The following is a 12,397-nucleotide window of genomic DNA, read 5'->3' on the forward strand; positions in this document are numbered from 1 at the left end:
TGCACCAGTGCCCACTGTGTCACTCTGTATGTCCTACTATCTTCTTATAAGAACAGCAATCTGATTGGATTAAGGCACCCACATATCCTTTTTTAAAGTTAATTATTCCTTAAAAGCCCTACTTTTAAGTACAGTCACATTCTGATGCTGTGATACTTGAGAATCAATAAACGTGAAATTTCTGAGAATACAAATAAACATAATAAAAATGATACTGTTATTACTTTCTGGTTCCATTTGTCTTTTTTACTACTACAAAATATTCTAATTTAATTATGAATTAGTTTTGACATAATAATAAGCTGTAGTTGTTTTTTTTTGTAAATTCCTTAAGATGCACATATTTTGTCTGTCAATAACTTCTTACTTCTTTAGGTCCTATGTTGTATTTGTTTGTTTGTTTGTTTGTTTGTTTGTTTTTTGTTTGCTTGATTTCACTAGCCGTAATGTTCAGTTTAATGTTCCATAAAGACAAAATAGAATAATATTTTCTTGCTCCAGATCTATAGGATTAAGTATTAAAAGGAAATTTGAAAAATTCACATATATGTGTATATTAACTGAGACTTCTTCAAAATAAAAAGCTTCAGCACAGCTAAGGAAACAATCAACATAATCAAAAAGCAAACTACTGAATTATAGAAACTAATTTACAAATTTCAAATCTGATAAAAGATTGGTATCCAAAATAAACACAGAATTTATAAAACTCAACACACCCCAAAAATGAATAATCCAATAAAAAATGGGCAGAAGACATCCATAGAGATTTTTCCAAAGAAGACATCCAGATGGCCAACTGACACATGAAAAGATGCTCAACATCCCTGATAGGAAAATACAAATTGAAAGTACAATGCAATATCAAGCTACACCTGTTAGAATGACTAAAACCAACAAAACAAAAAACAGTAGGTGCTAGGAAGCATGCAGAGAAAGGGGAACCCCCCTTTTTTGGTGGAAATGCAAATTTGTGAAACCACTCACTCAGGAAAACAATATGAAAATTCTTCAGAAAATTAAAAATAGAACTACCATACAATCCACCCATTGTATTACTATGTATTTACCCAAAGAATAAAAAAAAATCCTAATTCAAACATACATGCACTGGTGTTTATAGCAGCATTATCTATAATAGCCAAATTATAAAAACAAACCAAATATCCATCCCCTGATGAATGAATGAAGAATATGTGGTATATATCTACAATGGAACATTACTCAGCCATAAAAAAGAATGAAATCCTGTCATTTGCAATGACATAATTAGAGCTACAGTTTATTATGCTAAGCAAACTCAGTCAGAGAAAGACCAATACCATATGATGTCACTCATGCGTCGAATTTAGGACACAAAACAGATAAATATATGGTAAGTGAAAAAAAAAAAAGAGAGAGAGAGAGAGAATGAAGGAAGCAAGCTATAAGAGACCCTTAATGATATAGAAGAAACTGAGAGTTGATGGAGAGAGGTGGATGGGGGATGTGCTAAATAGGTAATGGGCATGAAGGAGGGAACTTGTTGGGATGAGCACCAGCTGTTAAATGTAAGGGATGAATCACTAAATTCTACTCCTGAAACCAAAAATACAATATGTTAACTAACTAGAGTTTAAATTAAAAAATGGGCAAAAAATATCCTGGAAATCTTATCTAGAGAAATTAGGCATGAGATATAAATGACAGTTATCCAAATAAGAAAGAATGGAGTACCTACAGAAAACAATAAAGACTCCACCAAAAAAAAAATGTGAGAGCCAATAAACAAATTCAGCAAATTTGTGGGCCAGAAAATCAATATACCAAAAATCTGTTGTATTCCTACATGCTAAATGATCTGAAAAATAAGAAAAACAACTTATTTAACAATAACACTAAAAAGAATAAAACATTTATGCATGTAATAAAAGAGGTGAAATATCTCTACAATGGATAGAATATTAATTAAAGAAGTTGAGGAATAAATTAATAAATGGAAAGATAATCATTTCATGGATCAGAAGAAACAGTATCGTTAAAAAGTCCATTTTTTCCAGGATTGCCTGGGTGGCTCAATCAGTTAAACATCTGACTCTTGATTTCTGCTCGTGTCATGATCTCATGGTTTGTGAGATGGAGTCCTGAATTGGGCTCTGTGCTGACAGTGTAGAGCCTGCTTGGGATTCTCTCTCCCCCTCTCTTTGCTCCTCCGTCATGCTCACTTGTTCTCTCTCTCTCTCTCTCTCAAAATAAATAAACATTTAAAAAGCCCATTTTCTGCAAGCTGAGCTATCCCAGCCTGAGTGGCAGGGCCCAGGCTGTGGAAGGATTGGTGACTGCAAGGCAGCCCACCGACAGTGAAGCTTCTTGTACTCCCGCTTTTAGGTAATTTGGCCTTAAAACTATCTGGGGTATTGTCTGTTGGGGAATTGCCCTTGACAGGCCCTCTGGGAAAAGAACCAATAGGAAAGAAAATAAGGTTCCGCAAGAAATTGTGCGGCCTTACATTTAGCCCTCACCATCCCCTATGGAGACTTCTCTACTTACAGGAAGGATAGCCTCATACATTTGCCAGCAAAGGAGGCCAACTATGGAGAGACATATGGATTTGAAGCCCCACTCCAGCAACTAAGGAGTGTATCTCTGGGCACAGGTGACTTCAACTCTGAGGCCAACCTGGCCCCCGGGAGGCATTCCAGATGATGACTGAACCTAGTTGGTTTAGGTACAGAATGGTTCATTAGTTCCTAGTTGCATTGTCTCTCTGAGAAGGTATGAGGCATGGGTTTCTACGGTCCTTTTGGTCCCTTTCTGGCACCTCAGACTGAGGCAAACACATTGTTCTTCTGGCATCATGTGGTTAGGAGGCCATGTTCCTGTAACTGTTCCACTTTAGGTGTTGAGAAATGGATGGCCTTTCATGTGAACAGCAAAGCAAATGCTTTATAGACTATAGACAATTATAGATAAACACAGATGCATAATGGAATAATGTAAGAAATTAAACTATAATCGAAGGGTATGAAGGAACATTATGAGAAAATCGCCATGTTATTTCTTAAAGGTTGATTAGACATAGGAACGTTTTTAAAATTAGGTAATGTTAGAAAAACATAGATGACGTATGCTACAAGTAAATCACTAGCATATATAATGCCACGTTTGCTACAATAAATCAGCCAGTTCAACACACTGCTATTGTCTGTGACCATTTTAATTTTAATTTTAATTTTTTATTTTAGTTTTTTATTTTTAGTTTTTTTTTTAATTTTAGTTTTGTTTTATTTTCACTGATGCCATTCTTCCTTCAGGAACCCCTGGTTACTGGAGCTGGTCTCCGGCACCCATTCTTTCCAGTTTCAATATCGTCCCTATCAAAATTCCAATGGCAATTTTCAGAAAATTAGAATAAAAACAATCTGAAAATTCATATGGAATCCAAAAGTCCCCAAGTAGCTATGAAAATTTTGAGCTAGAAGAGCAAAGCTAGAGAAATCACATGTTCACACTTCAAATTGCATTATAAAGCTATAGTAAACAAACAGTATGTTACTGGCATGAAAACAGTCATATAGACCTATAGAACAGTAGAGAGAACCCAGAAATAAACACAACCATATATGTTCAACTAATTTCAGAAAAAGGCCACTTGAATACCCAATGGGAAAAATAATAATCTTTTCATCAGTGGTCCTGACAAAACTGAGTATCCACATAAAAATTATAAAACTGTACTCCTTTCTTAAACCATACACAAAAATTAATTCAAAATATATTAAAGACTTAAACATAAGATCTGAAACTATATACCTGGCAGAAGAAAATATAAGAAAATATTCTTGACATTGGTTTTGGAAATGATTTTTTTAAATATGAAATTTATTGTCAAATTGGTTTCCATACAACACCCAGTGCTCATCCCAGCAAGTGCCCTCCTCAATTGATTTTTGTTTTTAATTCAACACCAAAAGAACTGACAACAAAATTAAAAAAATCACCAAAAACAAAAGAAAACAAAAAAAAATGCACACACACACAAAATAAAAAAAAAATAACACTGATAAATTAAGAAGTTTATGCATTGCAAACTAAACAATCAACACAATAAAAATGCAACCTATGAAATGGGATAAAATGTTTCCAAAGACATTCAAATGGTCAATAGATATATGAAAATGTAATAAGCATTCCAATCATCAGGGAACTGCAAGAATATCCCACAGTGAGATATCACAGCACACCTATTATGATGGATATAAAAACAATTAAGGATATAAGTGTTGAGAAAGATGTGGAGGAAAGGAAAACCTGTACATTCTGATTGGTAAGGTTAACTTACAGACCCATTATGAAAAACAATATGGAGTTTCCTCAAAAAAATAAAAATATAACTACCATATGATCCAGCAATCCCAGTTCTGGGTATACAGTGAAAGGAAATACAATTTCTATGTCAAAGAGATATCTTCACTCTCAGGTTTATCATCACATTATTCACAAAAGCCAAGACATGAAATAAACAAAATGTCTGTCAATGGGTTAATAGCAAAGAATATTTGATTTACATACTTACATACATACATATATCCATATGTAAATACATACAATTGAATATTATTCCATATTTTAAATAAGGAAATATTGGCATTTGCAACAGGATGGATAGATATTATGCTAAGACAAATAAACAATATCTAGAAGGGAAAATATTGCATGATTTAGTCGTATCACTGACACATGTAGAATCTGGTGTGGGGAAAGCCAAACTCATAATAACAGAGAGTACAGTGGTTGTTGCCAGGGTTGAGGATGTAGGCAAAAGTAAAGAATTATAATAACAATAAGAGTAAATGGTGGTTTCCAGGGGCTTGAGGGATAAGATCTTGGGAGGTAATTGCTTAATAGATACAGTTTAAGTTTTGCAAAATGACAAGAGTTATGGAGATGGATGGTAGTGATAATGGCACAATTATGAATGTACTTAAGTAGCAATGAATTCTACAGTAAAATGGTTATGATAGTAAATTTTATATATTTTACCACATTGAAATAATTGGAAAAACTATTCTTAAATATTTTATTTAAAAATGAATGTATTGTACTGTACCTAATAAACCCTACTCAGTATTTAATACTTTTTTTTTAGTTTATTTATTTTGAAAGAGAGCATGAGCAGGGAAGGGGCAGAGAGAGAAAGGGAGAGAGAGAATCCCAAGCAGATTCCATGCCTTCAGTGCAGAGACGGAAGCGGGGCTCAACCTCATGAACCACGAGATCATGACCTGAACCAAAACCAAGAGTCAGACACTCAACTGACTAAGCCACCCAGATGCCCCAAAACTACTCACTCTTAAACCCCAGAAAACAGTGATCTGTTTTCTGACTATAATCTTACTTATTAAAAAGAGTACCTTTAATTGGCTTCTCCATGTAGCAAAATACATTCAAGATTAATCCATGTTGTTGTGTGAATTAATAATTTATGCCTTTATATTCTGGGTATAATATATAGTATAATAAAATAGTATTATATTATATGGTTGACCTATACTTTTTTTTATTCATTCATATATTGAAGGAATCTTTAGTTGCTATCATCTTGATGAGTATAAATAACTACCATAACATTTATATCCAGGATTTAATTGGACATAGGTAAGTATTCAGAAACAAAATTTATTGGTCATATAGTAAATTTATTTATGTTCATTCTTGCCAAAAATGATGTCTAACTTCTCATATAATATATTAGTAAATAGCACTTTCAGACCATTTCCCTTCTCTGAAGAAAATGAATATAAAACCTAAAGATAATACAAAGAGTAACTATGTAAAATTACTGCAGGATGATTAGTAGTTGACAGATTCTGGAAAGAGGATCTTGCTCACTTGAGGGAGAAGACTACAGGAGTTTAATAAATTAACTTACTTCATCACAGTTTTAACCATTAGTATACATACAATGTGCAAAGCACTCACGCTAGTGGTGAATGTCACACTGGTAAAACCATAATCTTCCTTGAATGAGGAATGAGAAAAAAAAATGTAGGCGAATGTGATTACTCAGTGAAGAGATATTTTATTTTTCTCAAGTTTTTATTTAAATTTAGTTTCTCAACATTCATTATAATATTAACTTCAGGTTTAGAATATACAGATTCAACACTTACACACACTACCCAGGACTCACCCAAACAAGGGCCCTCCTTAATACCCATCACCAATTTCATCCATTTCTAGCCTCTCCCCCAACATTCCCTCTGGTAGCCATCGCTTCATTCTCTACAGTTAAGAGTCTATTTCTTGTTTTGCCTATCGTTCACACACACACACACACACACACACACACACACACACCCAGTTTATTTGTTTTGTTTCTTAATTTCCATATAAAAGTGAAATAATATGATATTTAATCTTTCTCTGACTGACTTATTTTGTTTAGCAAAATACCAGAGCTAGCACCACCCACATTGTTGCAAATGGCAAAAATTCATTCTTTTTCATGACTTAGTAATATTCCATATATATTCCAATATATATATATCTATATATATCTATCTATATCTATATCTATATCTATATCTAAATCTATATCTATATATATCACACCTTTTTAATCCATTCATCAGTCAATGGATATTTGGGCTCTTTCAAAAATTTGGCTACTGTTGATAATGCTTCTATAAACATTGGGGTGCATGTATCCTTTCAAAATAGTATTTTGTATTCTTTGGACACTTATTAGTGCAATCACTGGATCATAGAAATATCGATTTTTTTTTAGGTCTCGATTTTATTTAAATTCTAGTTAGTTAAAATACAGTGCAATATTGGTTTCAGAAATGAATGATGTGTCACATATATCAGCCAGTGCTCACCATAACAAGGGTCCTCCTTAGTATCCATCACCTATCTATCCCATCCCCCACTCACCTCCCTCCATCAACCCTGTTTTTTCTCTATCATTAAGAGTCTCTAATGGTTTGTTTTCTTCTCTCTTTTTTTCCCATACCCTATTTTCATCTGTTACTTAAATTCCACACATGAGTGAAATCATGTGGTATTTGTCTTTATCTGACTATTTTTTCTTAGCATAATACTCTCTACCTCATCTACATCATTGCAAATGACAAGATTTCATTCTTATTTATGAGTGAGTAATATTTCATTGTGTACACATACCACATCTTTATCCATTCACCAGTTGATGGACATTTATGTTCTTTCCATGGTTTGGTCATTATTGATAATTCTGCTATAAACATCAGGAAGCATGTATCCCTTTAAGTCAGTATCTTTGTATCCTTTGAGTAAATACCTAGGAATGCAATTATTAGATCATAGGGTAGTTCCATTTTTAACTTAATGAGGAAACCCCATACTGATTTCCACAATGATTACACCAGTTTAATAGATCCCCTTTATCTGCATCAGTGTCAGCACCTGTTGCTCCCTATGCTCTTAATACTAATCATGCTGACTAGTGTGAATGATACCTCACTGCAGTTTTGATTTTTATTTCCCTGGTGATGATATTGAGCATCTTTTCATGTATGTGTTGTCTACCTGGATATATTTTTTGGAAAAATGCCTATTCATTTGATTTTGTCCACTTTTTAACTGGATTATTTAATTTTGGGGTGTTGAGTTTGATCAGTTCTTTATAGATTTTTGTTACTAAATGCCCAGTGTTCCCAACACTGTTTGTTGAAGAGACTATCCTTTTGTTCCACGGGATATTCCTTTCTACTTTGTTAGGGAGGAGTTGACCATATGGGTATGGTTCAATTTCTCAATTTTCTCTTCTGCTCCATTGATCTATGTTTCTGTTTTTGTACCAGTAGCATAATGTCTTGATCACCACAGCTTTGTAATATCATCTGAATTGTGGAATTGTGATGCCTCCAACTTTTCTTTTCTTTTTCATTTTTTAATTTTTTTTAACGTTTATTTACTTTTGAGACAGAGAGAGACAGAGGATGAATGGGGGAGGGTCAGAGAGAGAGAGGGAGACACAGAATCTGAAACAGACTCCAGGCTCTGAGCTGTCAGCACAGAGCCTGATGCGGGGTTTGAACTCACGAGCCATGAGATCATGACCTGAGCCGAAGTCAGATGCTTAACTGACTGAGCCACCCAGGCACCCCTCTTTTCTTTTTCAAGATTGCTTTTGCTCTTTGAGTTTAGATGTGGTCCCATACAAATTTTAGAATTATTTGTTATAATTCTGAGAAAAATGCTTGTGGTATTTTAACAGGGATTGCATTAAATGTGCAGATTCCTTTGGGTAATATAGACATTTTACCAATATTTGTTCTTCTAATCCATAAGCATGGAAGGTTTTTCTTTTTCTTTTTCTTTTTCTTTTTGAGTTTTGGCAGATTATATATTTTTTTTATTTTTTAACCAATTAGTCAATTTTGTTTTCCACCAATGAGCATGCAATGTCTTTCCATTTCTTTGTGTTGCCTGTTACTTCATCAGTGTTTTATAGTTTTCAGAGTACAGGCCTTTCACATCTTTGGTTCAGTTTATTCCTAGATATTTTATTCCTTTTGGTGCAATTGTAAAAAGTAAACAATTGGAATTTCATCAAAGTAAAAAGCTTCTGCACAGTGAAAGAAACAATCGACAAAACTAAAAGGCAATCTAGGAAAAGGGAGAATATATTTGCAAATGAGACATCTGATAAAAGGTTAGTATCCAAAATATATAAAGAACTTATAGAGTTTAACACAAAAAAATAAATAATACAATTTAAAAAATAAGATTGTTTTCTTAACTTCACTTTCTACACTTTCACTATTAGTATATAAAAAGTCAACACATTTCTGTACATTGATTTTGTATCCTGTGACTAAATTGAATTTATTTATCCGTTCTAGTAGAGGTTTTGTTTTGTTTTTTGTTTTTGTTTTTGTTTTTTTGGGTTTTTTTGGTGGAGTCTTTAGGATTTTCTCTATATAGTATCATGTAATCTGCAAATAGTGAAAATTTTAATTCTTCCTTATGAATTCAGAAGCCTTTCATTTCTTCATTTTTGTGTTTGTTTTTGTTTTTGTTTTTGGTGATTTCTGTGGCTATGACTTCCAGTACTATGTTCAACAAAAATGTTGAGAGTGCACATCTTTGTCTTATTCCTGACCTTAGAGGAAAAACTTCCAGTTGCTCTTTATTTAGTATGATATCACTGTGGGTTTTTTATATAAGGTCTTTAATTTGTTGAGACATGTTCCCTTTAAACTTACTATGTTGGGGGTTTTATCATAAATGTAATAACTTTGGCAAATGCTTTTTCTTCATCTATTGAAATGATTATATGCTTTATATCTTTTATTTATGTGATGTATTATGTTGAGTGGTTGCAAATATTGAACCACACTAGCATCCTGGGAATAAATCCTACATAATCATGGTGAAGATTTTCTTTTTAAATGTGTTGTTTAATTTGATTTGCTAGTGTTTTGTTGAGGATTTTGCATTTATGTTCATCAGAGTTATTGCCCCGTGGTCTTCTTTTTGTGTGTGGTGTCTTAATTGAGTTTGTTAGATACCTTTATCTAGCTTTATTATTAAGGTAATGCTGGTCTCATAGAATGAACTTGGAAGTTTTCCTTCCTCTTCTATGTTTTAGGATAGTTTGGAAAGAATATTTATTAACTATTTTTTAAATGTTTGCTGAAATCCCCCTGTGAAGTCATCTAGTCCTGGACTTTTGTTTGTTGGGAGTTATTTTATAATGAGGAAAATATCTCATTCCAAAAAATATGATTTCATCAAAAGGAACAAAGATGTGAGAGAATCATATTCTTCAATGTATGAGTAATTGTATAAAATCCATCATCAAACATATATTAGTCAAATTACTGAAGCTTGTGAAAAAATCAAGTATTTTATTAAACTGCAAAGCTTAGCTAAATCATTTTATTTATTTTTTTGAAATATTTTACTTTTAAGTAGTCTCTACACCCAACTTGGGCCTTGAACCTACAACCCAGAGTTCAAGAGTCACATGCTCTACCAAGTGAGTCAGAATTGCATGTTCTACTGATGGAACCAGCCAGGTGCCCCAAAATTATTTTTAATTGTTTAAGTTTATTTATTTATGTTAAGAGAGCGAGTGAGAGAGAGAGTAAGCATAGGAGAGGCAGAGAGAGGGAGAGAAAAAAAAAAAGAGAGAGAACCCCAAGGAGGCTCTGCGATGTCAGTATGGAACCTGATGCAGGGTTCAAACTCAAAAACTATGAGATCATGACCTGAGCCAAAATCAAGCTGGACGCTTGACTTACTGAGCCACCCAGGTGCCCCAATCATTTTAAATTAAAATCAAATTTCCATAAGATACCGAAAAGTAAAAGGTATAGCTGGAATAAATAAAATATGGCTGCAAAATCTAAGATTAACATACAAAATAAATAAACTATAATGGAACATGATAATTTCAGAAGAATAAAAATCATAAAATCTCATGTATATGGAGCTCAGTACAGAAGTTCAAATCATCAAAGTTGTAAGAGGAAAACTTCATAATTCCTATATAATTAAAACAGAAAGTGAAGGAGTATAAGAGAAATTAATTTATATTAAAACTGACAATCCAAGATAATTACCAACAAGTCGCCATGATATATTCATCTGTGATTCAAATAATTCCAAAAGCTAGCTAATTGTGGCACAAAATAAATAATCCTACTCATCACTTCAGCTTTAGTTATCTTTCCATTATTCTACTCCTTTCAGCCTTTCATAGGACTTTACCAAGAGGTGATGTAATACCTTTGATCCTCAGATAGTAGGTAACAGGCCTCAAGGTTAGGGGACTTGTTCTATTACAGAAAAGAACACAGACACAAACAAGTCCAGAAGAGCATGCTGACTAGAGGCTGGCTTTAAATAAGCAAATAGAGCTTGTTAGAAGGAATGCACTCACCACAATGAGATGAGGCAAGCAGGTGAAAAGGTTTTGGACTGCTTCTGTCTGGTTGGAATCTTTAACACAGTGTAAAAAATATATACATAAGAGACCACAATGCACACTAAAAATGAAAATGCATAACAGACATCAATGGCCACACTGAAATTAATAGTTGCATGCTCCTCAGAACAAGTCAGATTTAGTAAGGCAGGCACATCACTGAAGAACTGATATATGTTAGTGGACCCACAGAAATGTAAAGGAAGGAGGAGGGAAGATGGCGGCATAGGAGGACACTGGGCTCACCGCGCTTCCTGCTGATCACTTAGATTCCACCTACACCTACCTAAATAACCCAGAAAAACGCCAGAGGATTAGCAGAACGGAGTCGCCGGAGCCAAGCGCAGACGAGAGGCCCACTGAAGAGAGTAGGAAGGGCGGAGAGGCGGTGCGCACTCCACGGACTGGCAAGAGGGAGCCGGGGCAGAGGGGCGGCTCACCGGCCAAGCAGAGCCCCCGAGTCTGGCTTGCAAAAGCGGAGGGGACGGACGGACTGTGTTCCGATAGCAAGCGTGACTTAGTGTCTGGGAGGTCATAAGTTAACAGCTCTGCTCAGAAAGCCGGAAGGCTGGAGGACAAAGGGAGGGAGAGCTGCTGAGCCCCCGGATGACAGAGCTCAGTTTGGTGGGGAACAAAGGCGCTCGCCAGCGCCATCTCCCCCGCCCATCCCCCAGCCAAAATCCCAAAGAGACCAGTTCCTGCCAGGGAACTTTCTCGCTCAGCGCAAACACCCAACTCTGCGCTTCTGCGGAGCCAAACCTCCGGCAGCAGATCTGACTCCCTCCCTCCCTCCTTCTCTCTAAGGAGAAGCTAGCTAAGCCTGCCCCTCCTGCCCCTGTGCACCTTGCCTACCCACCCCAGCTAATACGCCAGATCCTCAGCATCACAAGCCTGGCAGTGTGCAAGTAGCTCAGACAGGCCACGCCACCCCACAGTGAATCCCGCCCCTAGGAGAGGGGAAGAGAAGGCACACACCAGTCTGACTGTGGCCCCAGCGGTGGGCTGGGGGCAGACATCAGGTCTGACTGCGGCTCCGCCCACCAACTCCAGTTATACACCACAGCACAGGGGAAGTGCCCTGCAGGTCCTCACCACACCAGGGACTATCCAAAATGACCAAGCGGAAGAATTCCCCTCAGAAGAATCTCCAAGAAATAACAACAGCCAATGAGCTGATCAAAAAGGATTTAAATAATATAACAGAAAGTGAATTTAGAATAATAGTCATAAAATTAATCACTGGGCTTGAAAACAGTATAGAGGACAGCAGAGAATCTCTTGCTACAGAGATCAAGGGACTAAGGAACAGTCACGAGGAGCTGAAAAACGCTTTAAACGAAATGCATAACAAAATGGAAACCACCACGGCTCGGATTGAAGAGGCAGAGGAGAGAATAACTGAACTAGAAGATAAAGTTATGGAAAAAGAGGAAGCTG

The sequence above is a fragment of the Acinonyx jubatus genome, chromosome A1 (assembly GCF_027475565.1).
Source record: "Acinonyx jubatus isolate Ajub_Pintada_27869175 chromosome A1, VMU_Ajub_asm_v1.0, whole genome shotgun sequence".
Taxonomy (NCBI): Eukaryota; Metazoa; Chordata; class Mammalia; order Carnivora; family Felidae; genus Acinonyx; species Acinonyx jubatus.